We start from the raw sequence: 15,543 nt of genomic DNA on the forward strand, positions 1-15,543 counted from the left end.
TATTTTTTATGTGTTTAATTGTTTTGTAGTTATATCATAGTAGAAGCAATTAATTTAGTGTTACTATACCTACATGGAGTTAAGCATAATTTAAATATTCCAACTTCACGATTCAGGTAACTTGCTTGAGATTTGAGGATAAATTCTTGACATGACAACATGAGGCCTATCAATCTTAGCCCTAGGAACTTTGATATAAAAATTGTTGTAGGAATGAAGAAAGAACATTATAGTTGTAGGCAATTGTGATATGATTGCATATTGAACAAAAAATAACAACCATTTAAGTTGGCAATGTTGTTGAGATCGAATAAAGAGATAAATTTTAGATAATCATGATATGCAACATCTCTTGAAAACTTGCTACTAACCATGAGGTCATAATCTATATATATGGCAATGATGAATAAGTTATTATCTAACTTGCAATCTAGACTAATATAAGGACATGGAGATGACCAAATGGTAAACAAATTTAAAAGATTATGAATGCTATTGTTGCATTTTTAGGCTCTTAAAAGTGCATCCCATTAAATATTATGTCTCGCCAAAACCACTTTGCCCTTAGGAAAAGTCATGTTCAAGTCTTGGAAATTTTTGTTATTTGTCAGGTTTTGAACTCCTTGGGTGTTCGACCGAGATTTTCGGAAATCACTTTAACTACCACCTCTTTTTCTTCATGTTTCCAATTTGCGCTTTATGTCTTCATTTTCCAAGTTGTGCTTTGGGAAATGCAAGGGTGGTTCTGATGAATGCCATGATTTTGTACATTAGGTGACTAGGTTAAGTTGGCTTGACATGTAGTAAAGTCAATCCAAGTCCAAAAGGTTAAAGCATCACTACATGTTGGATTTTCTCGTCCTGGCCAACAAGCCCAAAAGGGACTTCGTTCTCTTCGAAAGAAATCAAAATCATGAGTGAAAAGTCAAAGATAAGAAATACACCTCAGAGATCCATTATGTGATGCACTAAAGGTAAAACACACCTTTTGAAGAAGGCAACGACTATCTAGCCAGTTCATTCGACATGGTTGGATGCCCATAGAGCCACCATGCCCCTTCCCCAAGCATCATACTGTCAAATTTTATTGTTGTAGGCAATAACTCGACGTCAATGGAGAGGCATTTTTTTTTTGGTTATAGTACTTGTGTAGAAATTGTGGCTATATAGTTAATTAAAAATATAATATTAAATAAAAGTTCAAAAAAATAGTGTTCTCCTTGCTAAGATACCTATGCGTTTTAGTTTGTTCTTATACTTTAAAAAAAATAAACTTCAATTTTTTATTACTTATTATTTTGTACTTACATTCTAAATTCTAAACTATTAGATGTTATAAATTGTACTACATACATGTTATAATATAATAATTATTGTAGGTTACCAACTCGAGCCGAGTTCATTGAGTACAACTTTTCATTTATAGCTAGCACATTCAATGAGAAGAAAACAAGATGGAGAGGGGTTATGTCTAGAAAGTGATTCCAAACACAAAGGATCCCCCAAACTAAATTCCCAAAGACACTTTAATACTTTATGGCTCTAGTCTAAAATGAGAAATTGTGGACATCTTAATATTTCTATATGGAGTCAAGGGCAGTGATAAAGCCTTAAATTTTGATAAATTTTCCTTCTTCTTATTAATTGGAAAAGGCGTATTACAGACAAATTGTCCAAAGGAACGACATTAATTGGGCTTGTGTCCTCTTGGAAATGTTACATGAATGTATGATAGCCGCTAAGAGAAGCTTATATTTATTCACGTTGTCGTACTTGGTGTATGCCCTAGCCACCACCCCAATTTGGTTGGGATTACCTTATGTCAAGGATTTCAAGGAAGATGCCCAAATCTATGATTTTTACCCCTACTTACAACTTCATAGGAGTTATGATGACTTCAGGAGGGTGAATGATAGGTTCACATTACATCTTTGTAGAGAATTGCAAGGTTTCCCTAAGAGGAGACTATCGCCTGAGGTTGTCATGATAGTTTCCTAGTTTGATGTTATTTCACCGAATTGCCAACCTTTAGTTATATCAGGGTGAAGGTTTTGGTGATTTCCCATACAAGTATTGCCTAGATACCCAAATGATAAGATGACTCTAATTGAAATGTATAGATAGATTTTGGAGGTCAATGTCCTCTACGGTTGTATTCGCAAAACTTGCATACAATTCCCCATTGTCGTAAGTTTTTATTTCTATGCATCTAGCTCACATGCCAAGAACATGATGAAGCTAACTATATCCAAACTTAACTTCAATAAGTATGTATTTATTTGTTTGCAATGTGCTATTTCAGACTATGTTAAATTCATTTACAATTGGTCTTGTCATATATACATATACATATCCTAGAAGACTATTGCAAAATGGTTAGATCCAAGTTAAAGGGATAAGGTTTGTTAAGACCTTAGGTGACTTAGTGGGATTAGTTAATGGGGGATTAAAGTTAGGAGACATGACAAAAATAAATTAATTATTTAAATTTAATTCATTTTTGGATCAAAGAGGAAAAGGACTAAGTTAATTAATTAAAATAAATTTATTTCAATTAACAGAGTAAATAGGAAATGTTAATTAATAAAATAACTTATAGGTTATTATTAATTAATTATTAATATCATAGCCTAATTAATTAAATTAATTTAGCTAAGGGATAATATCAATTAATTAAATAACATGTTTTTATTTAATTAGAAAATGCATAAAGGTTAACTCATTTTGATTAATATAATTAATCAAATTTACATGTCTACAAGTTGAATATTATAAATTATATTGGCACACATGAAGATTAATAGGTTGAGATTAGATAGGTTATAAGTCATTATGAGTCCAAAAGTGCTTGACTCGCAATAATATGGTTGGCCCAATAACATATGTTGGTTTTACAAAACTTGATTATCAACTCATTTGCCATTAATGTTATTCCCCATGAATGTAATAGACATGTAAATGGTATGGATAGTGTTGCCTCATTTATGAGTCTGTAAATGATATGGATATTGTTGCCTCATTTATGAGTATGAAAGACATTTATATTCATATTAAATTGAGAATATTTCCTTTTAGTGCCAAAAAAGCATTCATATTTGCATATATGTCATTAGCTAAATATTTGATTCCTAGGGATATCATATAAATGATTTTAATGTTTTATTGCCTTGAATGATCATAAGAAATCTATTGCTCTTTATGAAGCCCATGTGATCAAATGTGGTGATCACGTTAGTACTAAGTGATTCATACTTGCTCATTCATAGATTCATACTTGCTCATTCATAGGTTACATCAATAAGTTGTATCAAGATATTTCTTTCTTCGTTTGTGTTACACGGGTTAGTAGTGATTTCATGACATTTATATTTATACTAGCACTTGTACCTACAGGTCCAAGATTACGCCGATTGTTATGCTGAAGATTGTGTTAATAGCTAGATAGATATTATTGATTCAGTTGTAATCATCTCTATGAAAAAATTATATTATTGCAACAGCAGAGGCCAAATTTCATATTTGCTCACCCAAAATTGAACATTCCAGCAATCAAACGATTGGATAACATGAAAACCAATTCATCAATAATTGTTAATTTCTAAAATTAATTTTGGTTTGCCAAATGAACTTAGATAGAAATTTGGTTGTCTCTATGCTTGGCATTTGGAGGAAGGGAATCCCATGAAACTCTAATGCATCAAAATTTTATCTGCTTCTCTGACCAATTTCTTGTCATGCAACTCTTTTCTGTAATGTGTGATTTTAGGACAGCGGGTTTTCATCTACTTTAGTCTTGCAAGAGAGTGAAACAGTTCAATTAAAGACAGTCCTCTCTATGTTTGAAACACAGTATGCTACAAATTTCAGTATGCTATGTTTTCCCCTATTTTTGGAAATTTAGATAATGGGAGAGACGTGAGTATGCTACAAATTTCAGTATGCTATGTTTTCCCCTGTTAAGGCCAGGTTGCGTTTCTTTACTCCCTGTGATTCTTTCTATTTCCAAATTCATATTTTGCAATCACCTTCATGTTGATTGCACTCATAAGATGTAGGGACATTTCTTGTTTCTCTCTCACATTTTTAAGAGTTTTTTTGGTTTCTTGTTTTCGCCTGCTTTCACCAAAAAACTATTATTTCTTGATGTTCAACTCAGTCTAAATTGATGTTATCAACGACTTGAATTTCAAACTTGTCTGTGAAATATAGTAGGGTTGCATAAAGTAACCATTTCGAAAACAAATTGCTCAAGAAGGAAAGGCTGACAGCCATCATTGATTTGGAATGGGATCTATCAGGACATTTAATTTTCAAGAAGCCAACCTGCCTGCTACATCTGATAATTTAGGTATTTGATTTTATCCTATATTGGAATATAAATATAAAAATATATATTATCATATATATATATATAATATTAAAGAAAAGTTCATTTAACTAAAAGTGCCATTAATCCCAAACAATGCATATGTCAAAGAGAAAGCAGCTAAAATGCAAAGGAACCTATTTTAGGAGGTTTTAGCATTTTATTCCTCTTTGTGATCAAAAGAGTAGGTTGGGTTTAAAGAAGCTTTAAAGACATTACTTCATTATTATTTGATCCCTAAAGCTATCACTATGAGCTTATAAATAAGCGCCCTAAAAAAATAGATTGTGAGAACTGAGAAGAAATGATTGTTTAGACTTATGCTACACAAGTTTTCATTCAATCCAAGAATTTACACCATTGTTCTGTTGTTGTGAGAATTTGACAACTTAACAATAGAGAAGATTTATGCTTACCTTTGCATAACATCTATCCTCATCATTTGGAGTAGCATTTTATGTTTCAGGGATATTATTCCTTGTTGATCTCATGCTTTGTCCCTGCCATTGTTCTTTTTTTTTAATTTTTGGTTCAATGGATCCATTTTGTGTGAATTCATCGATCTCTATTTTAATCAACAAATGACATTCATTTTTCGCTCATGTTATAGTTTAACTGTTAACCATTGAAACAAAAATGCTTATGGTGAGATACAGTACTTTCAGTCTTGTATCCAAACCTCCTAGACCAAAGGAAATAGGACAAGTTTAATTTCAACACTCTTTTACTTTCCTGCAAAACCTCTAAGGATGTTTTGTAAGGTATACATAAGTAGCAAGCTTGTTCATTGTTAAGATTTTAGGAGTAGATTAGACCAGGCAGCTTCCGCTACAGTCATGAGAGCACTTCCATAGACATTGTTCTGGTTTAAGTTGTTCAAAAAATGGAAAATTAAATGGTAAGACCCATTTCCCTAATTGATGCCTTCTTCCAATAACTAAGGCTATCAAATTGGAGCCTCAAACCATCAAATATTAGTCTCATCTCCATTCACTTCAATATAAAAACATAGACCAAAGAGAAATATGGAATCAAATGAGAATCAATACCTTCACAAGACACCTTGCTACCAATAATTGTCATAGGTGAGAAAAGACACCTGTCATTTCAGACGACATACCAAACAATCTTCATCATTTAGTAACCCACACTGCCACATTTTTTAACATGTCTAGTATTATTGGAAATGCATACCCTCACAGCCAGGCACATGAATGATTCCATTAGCATATTATGAAATATTTTGGAGACTACAGAGATTGTCTCTAGATTGCTAATGTAACGCTTAGATCCTTCATTGATCGGTGGTTGTCATTTCCTTGGTTTTTCCAAAGTTGCATATTCTCTTAATGTAGTAAATCAATATCATTCCTTGATGCCACATTTCCAGGCGGTAGTATTAGATATGTATGCAAATAGCTATGTTAGAATTGTATGCCTTTCTTTCCAAATTTGTGAGCAACGCACTTAAGCTAATATTTCCAGCTATACCTACAAACTCAATTTCATATCAGACTAAACAACCATAGAAATCTCATAATAGACTTTGCAGACAAACTGTTTGATGAAATGTATGACCCTAGACTGAAAATTTAAGCTCAGAATTAGACAGGGATGCTTTGGTCCGATGCAATAAACTATTACATCTGGGTGTTGAATAGTTTTACCTTTCTTTGATAATGTGTGTGTATGGGAGTTGCCAGGTTGCCGGTGGCCATTCAGACAAATTGCAGATGCTATTATGAAACTAGAAACCTTCACCCAAAACACTGTTGAAATAAAACTCAAACCTTCTCACATTTACCCGCCTGAGGAGACCGTTTGAAATGGTTTTCCCCTACCCTGCTACTAAGTGATATAGGCATTGGACAATCTATTGCTACACCTCCTGCATAAACTTGTAATTAACATATCAGCATGATATAAAAACCAAATCCAGTTTAAACTTTAAATACATGAATTTTTATTCGGATTTTTGCAGTACCTCCCATGAATTAGCAAATAAAGTAATTAAAAATCCATGACAAACAGGCATATTTCTTACAAGAGACAGTAATGAATTTTTCAGATACATTACAAAAGCATTAAAATTCCCAAACCTCCTTACCAAGGCAGTAGGGCGTAATCGTTGTCGGCAACCTAGATCCGTTATCCAACCCCTTCCTGTCTGCTTCTGTTGTCGTCTAGTTGATAACTCCAAACAAGAGTACAAGCAGTCAGAGATAATACTCTAGAATAAAAGTCGTTTAAACCCAAATAATCTAACAAAAAAAGATCAGAGATAGCCTGCTAGCTTGTTGAATGGGTGCAACGTAAGATCGATATCCTGCTGAATTCAATAAACTTATGAACCCTTCCAATTCCTGAAAACAAAAGGTTCACATTACAAAGTAGATCAACACAATAGATAAACTATCAAATTCACCATAACCACAACAGAACTAGGGCACAACAAACCTATTCTGATGCGTCTCAAAATCCATCTGATCTCATCGCAACCACTCCGAGGAACCAATTTATATTGTCACAACAACACCGACTAGAACGTTGGTCGCCCAGCCCACATTAACTTGTTGCCTCTGTGGCCAAAGCATCTATCGCATGGTTGAAAGTGGTAAAAATCCTAACACCACGACGATAGCAGTAACAATCCCAACATCTCGATGGCTTCTGGTGGCCGAAACGCCAGGCGAGAACACAGGCCACACAAATCCGTTCGAAGCAGCTTCGTGTCAAACCCCAGGCATTCAAATCTCGGGTTGAACCATTTGCCGGGCCAAACAAGACACTTCCCGGCAAAGGGCCCCAGAGAAGTAGCCTATCGACTAATTAAATTGGGAACATTTCTTTCTCGTGCTCATAAAAGCATTCATATTTGTATATATGTCATTAGCTAAATTTTGTATTCCCACGTATATTATTCAAACGGTTTTAATGTTTTATTGCTTCGATGACCATAAGAAATCGATTGTTCTTTATGAAGCCCACGTGATCAAATGTGGTGATTGATCACTACTAAGTGATTTAAAAAAATGAACACGAACTATTATTGGACTAAAATTGAAAAATATTAATATGATTTTGTTAGAAAATGTGGAATGCACATGTGCATGAGCTTCATCCAAGTTCTTCTTACTTGTTAGTAGGCAAGGAACTAATGTTTCTAGTTGCTCATTCTTAATTAGTTTTTAAATGAAAATTATTCTAGCTCTAACGTTTAAGAGAACATTTCTGTTGTTATATTTTTTAATTAATTTTTAAGCAATAATTATTATTTTCTCATTGGTTGCCCCTAATTGTGTTGGGGGTATAATTATTTTTTGAACTTAGAAAATAACAAATAAAACCTTATCTAGAAGTTTTTGGATAATATTTGGAAGTTTTTAAGTAAGATGAAGCTTGGAGAATTGGATTACGCAATAGTCAGCTCTTCTGGCTCCCTGCTCAGGCCGCTAAACCACCCAAAAAATCAACAAAAAGAGAGAGAAGAAAGCATCAAGAAGTTTAAGATTTCTTCTGTGGACATTTGGATTGATTTGATGTTGCAGCAGAGATGGAAGACTCCATTGCAATACCACGAATCAACTCCTCACTCTTCCCCTCTAAAAACAACTCCGTTGCAATGCAATTGGCAATAATCATAGCCCCCCTCAACTCTTGTCAAAGAATAAAAGGTAGCAATATGCCACTTTTATTCATCCATTTTAACCTTGATTGTTGATCTTGCATATATCGATATGGCTAATTAGATCTAGTTACTTCAACTTTTTGATCACATGGAATTCTTGTCATAGTCTCGACAACAAAATTAGTGGCCGCATAGCCTCCGTAGTCGGGCTTCATAGTCTCCAGAAGTGAGCTGCTCACATTCATAATGTGCTTGCGATCACCTAGTACAAATTTGTTCACGGCTTCAATTTATTTTATTTTGAGCAAGTATGGCTAGGAACTATTCCCGCCTTTGAATAAGACATCCTCGATTTCCTCTCTTCTCTATGAAAATCGTAGGGTAAATTAGTAAACAGGGTAGAGGGAAAGAACAAACTTTTCGCCAAAGCCAAAGGTAGAAGATAGTACAGAAAAGAGAGGAAAGGGAAAGCCTCTACATAGTCTCTAGGTGCCATGTCTTCAAAAGGTACGAATCAGTAAAAATGTCTCTATTGAATTTTCTAGAAATTAAATGTCTAAAACTTTCAAGCAAAATTAGTTGGAAATGTAAAAAGCCCACTAAGTAATTATAATTTTTAAATTTGAAGAAATATTATTAATTCAATTTTTATTTAGTTTTACTTTATATTTATTATTTTCTTGTTAAGTTAAATTTTCAATTTCATTTTACATTTGTTAAAACATTATTTTATTGATTTAAGGTTATTAAAGAATTAGTTAGTTAATGTATTTTATTTAAAATTTATATATTTAATTTCTTTAAAAAAACTTCTTAAAGATTATATTATTTATTATATTATAAGTTTAGAAAATTATAACTTAGACAATCAAATTATTTTTCCTCATGCATTCCTAGAAATTATGATATTATTTATTTTAATTATACTTATATTGTCATAATATAAAATATTTACAATAATTTACAAAATTATTTTTTGGGTAATGTTCTTATACATTCTTTAATTTTACATGTTTAACTCTCTCTAAACTATTCTAACTAATATCCCTAAGTAAATATTGCACCTAATCATCTACTTTGTAAGAAAATCTCTTCATCTATTTTACCAATTTGTTTCTTAACAAGTTTTTCTTGTCCTTCAACCATTCTTTGGGCATATGGGAATAATTTATGACTTTTCTATTGTTAATAATTAATTACTTTTCCATTGTCAATAAGAACCAATATCTTCTTGCGAATTGGATTAGACTACTGCAAATTGAACTCTAAAACCATAATCTTTTAAACAATACTATCAACTAACAAGTATACAACCTTCATATATAGCCCATCTAGCATCTTTCCCTCAAACAATAGGCAGGGACTCTAGCTCTACCAGAGCTCTTATTTTCTAGATGGTGATGTTATTTGATTGGTAAGATTTCATGAGCACCTCTAGCGGGGCTCATCTTTATAGTGGCTATGACTTATCTTATTAAGAGGTTCAACCCATCCTCCTTAAACCCAACACATCATCGAACATTTGTGTTATTTCATGGATAGTATTATTTATATAGTTGCATTGTCATCTACTATTATTATCAAGGCTCATTGTACTCTCAGCATTATGCAAAATGGCAACTTTCTTATTTTGGATCCACAATAGAAGGGTAAACATGGAGAAGATTCAACCGAAAGATTAATTGGTTCTCTCTCGGTCCCTTAGACCATTGATCCCGTGGATGTCATTAAAATTTGCTCATTTATCTCCTCCTTTGGTGAGAAGGTTAACTCCTTCAAAAGAAATTTTAATATGACAATGGATGGAAATGTGTACATATTTAAGAATAATTGAGAGAAAAAATTTATTCGAATAAAATCATTATCCAACAACATTTCTCTAGCGCTAACTATCCCCAAGTGAATCATTCAAATGCTACTTCATAAAAAATGGTTGACAGAAAATTTCCTTTTGTAGCTCATGATACCAACCATGTGTTTTTTGGTCTATACATGGTAACAACAATATGGGACTATCCAACTAGTGCCTAATTGTGATACAAATGAAATGTACATGCACTGCCTCCAGTGGATTTTGAACTTGTGAGCTCTTGTTCAAGAGTACAAGTTCCAACCCAAGCTGACAAAAATAGTGCAATTGGCATACATGTGTTATTCTTACTCAACATTTTTATCAACATGTTTATTGGTATACATCTTACTCATTTTCTTGAAGCATTAATACATTATGCTCCTTTATAGTTAGATGACATCTACATGTGTTTCTTGTCATACTAGCATTGTTATGCATATCTCAAAGGCGCCACTCAATTTGAAAATCATTGACACCTGATATCCAAAAAGGATTAACTACATGACCAACAGATAGATATCTAGCAGAGAAATACCCCATAAGGAAAATGGAAAATTTTAACCAATGTAACTAAACTGTGCCATATCATTGGTCCTATTGTTTGTAATGGTGTTGAGGAATTTTTTGGTTCAAGAAACCTCCTTAGAGAATTAAATGGGACCTTCATTGCCCTTATTCCTAAGAAGCCAGGTGTTGATAGTTTGGATCAGTTTAGGCCTATCAGTTTATGCAATTCCTTTTATAAGATTATTTCCAAATTTCTGATTCTTAGAATTCTTTCCATTCTTCTAGTTATTATTTCTGGTCAGCAAAATGGCTTTGTTCCTGGCAGGTAGATCTTGGATTCCATAATCACGGTTCATGAAAACATCCATTCTCTTGTGGCATCTAAGAAAGAAGGGTTTTTGCTTAAGCTTGATCTCTCTAAAGCGTATGATAGAGTTGACTAGAACTTTCTCCTTAGGTGTTTAGAAGCATTTGGCTTTAATAAGAGATTCAAGTATATTATCTTTATGCTTATCTCTTCGGCTTCCTTTTCTGTTATGGTTAATGGTTCCCCTTCCTCCTTTTTTAAGACTTCCAAGGGCCTTAGACAGGGAGACCCAATCTCTCATATTCTTTTTATTATCCTGGCTGAATGCTTGGGAAGATTCATTAATAATATGGTTGTTAAAGGAGACTTTGTTGGTCTTAGCCCTTCCTCCTCTTCCCTAGTGTGATTGCATCAGCAATTTGTGGATGATTCTATTGTCATGGGGGAGGCCTCGGTGAGAAATGCTAGGAATATTAAGAAGGCTTTCACTGACTATTGGGATGCTTCTAGCCAAATCATTAACTGGAATAAAAGTGTGATTTATTTTATTAATGTTAGTGAGGCTAGACAATTAAAGATTAAAAGGATTATTGGGTGTGAAAGTGGATCCTTGCCTAGAACTTATTTGGGGCTACCTTTGGGTTTATCTCCCCCTGATAATTTTTGGAACTCTCTAATCAACAAGATTCACTTGAAACTTGCTAGTTGGAAGGGATTCCTCCTTAGTCAGGCTGGGAAGGTCATTGTTTTGAAATCTATCCTCCAAAGCGTGTCACTCTATGATTTGAGTGTCTTTAAAATCCCGAGAAAGTTTGCACTTGCTATTGGGAAAATACATAAAACTTTCTTGTGGACAGGTATGGAGACTAAAAAGAGACTTCCTCTTATTGCCTGGGAGAATGTTTGCATTCCCAAGGGGAACGGAGGGCTTGGGCTTCGAAGGATTTCTTTTATGAATGAACTTTTATTGGCTAAACTTCTTTGGAGATGGCATAAGGAAGAGGGGGAATGGAGGAATATTTGGGATTATAAATATAATTGGAATAACTTTGATTTTTAGCATCTCCTTCTTTCTGATTCTGATCAAGGGGGATCTCAAATTTGGAAGAATGCTCAGAAATTTAAACACATTTTAAGGAAAGGAGTCAAATGGAAGGCTGGAAATGGGTTGAAGATACTTTTTTGGGAAGATATTTGGATTTTGGATTACCCCCTCTGTGAGGATCCAAGATGGAATGGGTTTATGGAGCAGCGCAAGACTCAGTTTGGTACTCTGGTTAGTGATTACTAGAAGAATGACTCATGGGTGAATCTTCTTAGCGTGGATTTGAATCTTGCTGAGCTCGCTAATTACTTAAATGCCTATTGTATGAACCATGAAGATGATGTTCTGATTTGGAAAAAGGGTCCTAGTGGTGTGTACTCTACTTCATCAACTTTTGCTAATTCTTTTAAAGATTATGAGGTTCCCTGTTGAGCAATGGCTTGGGTAAAAGGTATGACTCCTAAAATTAATATATTTTTTTGGATCCTTTTGCAAAACAAAATTTTAACCCTTGATAATCTCAAGAAAAGAGGATTCTTCATTGTTAATTGGTGTGTTCTTTGTAAGAATGATGAGGAATCAGTGGATCATTTAATGCTCCATTGCCCCTTTACTACTGAGGTTTGGGATAAAATTTGGGACTTAATGAATATGGACTAGGTCCCTCATGCTACTATCCAATTGTTCTTTTTGTCTTGGAAAGCTCCTTCTAAGAACCCTCTGATTATTAAATTGTGGCATTTTATACTTCCTTATCTTTGATGGGGGGTTTGGAAAGAACGTAATGATAGGATCTTCAGAGTTGTGGAATCCAACTCTATTCAGGTTTTCCATAAAATCAAGGTCCTTCTGCATGAAAATATCAAAATTTGCAGTAAGGGACAGCAACCTTCTAATGATTGGGATGTGGGGGTGATGAATAATTGGAATATAAGTTACCTGATTCTGGATGCAAAGGATCCTAACCCAAAGGAAAGTGCTAAATGGGATTGTCCTCCGACTAATTGGTTTAATTTGAACTTCGATGGGGCCTCAAAAGGGAATCCGGGCCTTGCTAGTTGTGGAGTGGTGATTAAGAATTCTAATGGTGATTTTGTTGGTGGTATTGGTATACCTTTGGGGTATCAAACCAATCATGTTGCGGAAGCCTCAACTACTCTTTATGGTCTTATGTATGCCATAGACCTGAATTTGGCAAATATTTGGATTGAAGGTGATTCCCTCAACATTATAAATTGCTTAAAGAAAATATATCCACCATCATGGAATATTAGTAACATTATATTTAAGGTTGGGGATATTATTAATTCTTTTCAAAATTGTATTATTTCCCATAATTATAGGGAAGCAAATGGCTTAGCCGATTGGGCTTCCAAGGTGGCATGTTATAATGATCAAAAAATCATATGGGATTCATGTCACTTTACCTGCTGATGGCCGCGAGTTTGTCAAGCATGACAAATGGAAATCCCAACAAATATCTTTTAATAATGACACTGTCAGTGAATTATGATTTTTACCTCTTTGTAATGAAGTGGGCTATTATTTTTGGAAATGCGAGCAGCTCGCACGGATTGTGGGTTACTTCTTTCTATCAGTGTTTAGTTTGTGGTGATTGCAAGGTGATTGGGGTTCTTCAATGTGAGGAAACCAGAGCCTCATCTTGCAAAGAGTTTGGGGTTTCTCAATCAGAGCAATTTAGGGTGTTTGTTGCAGAGATTATGGGGGTAAAGCGAAAATGGGTCGAACCGCCTAGTTGTACGGAATGGAAGAATAAACTAGAGGTTTGGAATATCCTCAGGCGTGGCAATTTTACCAGCTACATGGAGAGACTTAAAGGAAATAATCCTACTATCATGCACCAATTTGTAAAATCTTGGAAGGATGGCTCGATTTTAGTCAAGAATCAGAGGATGGAGGTTACGATTGAGACCATTGCAGAGGCTACTAGGTTGGATTTGGACGGGAAGAATTTCTATAGGGAAAGGAAGATTTCGGACAAGGCAATTAATGATTTTGTTGAGACCGAACAGGAAAAAAATCGTCTGGTTAAGATAGGTACTTCTTACTTTAACCCAGCTTCTGTGTCTCGTCCATGGCAGTTTATTTTCTTTGTCATTATGGAATATTTAACTTTGGATGGTCGATATACCAAATTGTATGGTTATCACTTTGTGCTTGCAAACCATTTTCAACATAATATTAGGGTGAATTTTCCTTCTTACTTGTTGCAATCTCTTGCAATTTCTACTCAAACCATTCAGCATGACCCAACTTGGGCACATGTATGCCATGAAGGGCTTATGGTTTTGATCATGAATGTGCTCAAATATTAAAAAAATTAGAAACCAAAGAATTTTAAAGTGGAAGATCAAGATACGGAAGGGAGTATTCAAGAAAAAGGCTATGACTCTAATACACAAGATGAGATTGAAGGAGGTCTAGCTAGCCCTAAAATTGGTTCCAGTGGCAGCAATAAGAAAAAGAAGAAGAATACTGAGAAGGAGGATTATAACCGGGAGAGGGAAAGTGATTTTGTTGAAGAGATTGTTCGCGAGCACATAAAAAATAGGGTAGGCAGTAAAGGTAAAGGTAAGGGTTGTTTAGATGAGAGAGTGTCTATGCATTCTGATGATGAGCCTTTGGCTCATCGCTTGGAGAGGAAAAGGAAGCCTGCGCGGTATGAGGTCAATAAAAATGCTAAGAAAGTTAAAGATGATTTTGATGCTGATATTGATGAGCAGGGATCTAAATCTGACGGGGGTGTTAGTGGGTTAGGGTTTTCTAAAGGTATGTTTGGCAACCTGGGCTCTATTCGGAAGGACATAGGCATCTTAAAGCATAAAATGTTTCTGCTAAACAAGGAAATGGAACAATTTTCCAAAATGTCAAGAGGGGAAAGAACTCTAGGACAGCATATTGACAAGCTCTCGAAAGTCATAGGAAATGCTGAAGAAGTTAAAAATTTGATGCATAAGATTCCTATGTTGGAAGCTAAACAGAGGGTTATGGACAAGGATATTACTACTATCCAGGGGAAGGTGTCAAAACTTGAATCCAGACTAGGCAACATGGACAAACAGCTTAAGCAAATGGTGGAAAATGTGTCTACCTTCTTGAAGAAGAATGAGGCAAGTAAAGACCAGGATTCTCCCTTGGGGGGCTGATTCTCAAGGACCAAGTGTGCGTACCCGAGCTCATTCGAAGAAGATTGAGGAAACCAGTAGGAAAGACAAGGTCAAAGCTGCTGCTGAAACGATGCATTCTCTGGTGGACCAGGTGGTGAATCTAATCAACACTCCTTAGCTGGTCGGTTGCTATTCCTTTGCTGGACTTTTGCTGTTTCTTCCAGCACTGTCCTCTATGACCTCTTTTTTGTTGTCTAAGGTCTGTTTCATCCTTCGTCTTGGTTTCTTTTCTCTATAGTTCTTTTCTCTTGCTTGTTTCAAGAGCTCTGATGTTGTATAGGTTTCAGGTCCTTTAAAACCTGCTTTTACTTGATCAAAACTAAACTGTGCCAAAAATTGTTAGTGATCCCATTTGACTTGAAACACCACTTATTCCTATGTATTAAAGCACAAATCCATGGTACCAAAAAGGTTGAAACTCAGTTTTACTGCATTTTTATCGGCAAAATCATAATTTAATTCCAATTTGATAGAGCTATTAAAAAACACTAACTTCTCTAGTACAATTGACTATAATATCCTGTCGCAGGCAAAAAGAGGTCACAAGATTCAATTGCTCCCATCCCTACAGTGCTGGAGGGCATGTCAGACCAGCATCGACAGTCATTTGAATAAAGTTTAACACACTGCAGTTTATGGGGGTGCTACCT

At 34.8% G+C, this 15,543-nt stretch overlaps 1 long non-coding RNA gene across 1 annotated transcript; it reads right to left on the bottom strand.

Annotated features, from left to right (window-relative positions):
- Positions 1 to 5,761: 5,761 nt before the first annotated feature.
- LOC149529387 (uncharacterized) lies at positions 5,762 to 7,133 on the bottom strand. Its single transcript, XR_016359041.1, has 3 exons — positions 6,824 to 7,133; positions 6,474 to 6,729; positions 5,762 to 6,254 (listed from the first exon to the last, which is right to left on the bottom strand). It is a non-coding gene; the product is annotated as an uncharacterized LOC149529387 (long non-coding RNA).
- Positions 7,134 to 15,543: the final 8,410 nt, after the last annotated feature.

This window comes from Cupressus sempervirens, chromosome 11 (genome assembly GCF_028749045.1).
Source record: "Cupressus sempervirens isolate cs-2001-9-10 chromosome 11, ASM2874904v1, whole genome shotgun sequence".
Classification (NCBI taxonomy): Eukaryota; Viridiplantae; Streptophyta; class Pinopsida; order Cupressales; family Cupressaceae; genus Cupressus; species Cupressus sempervirens.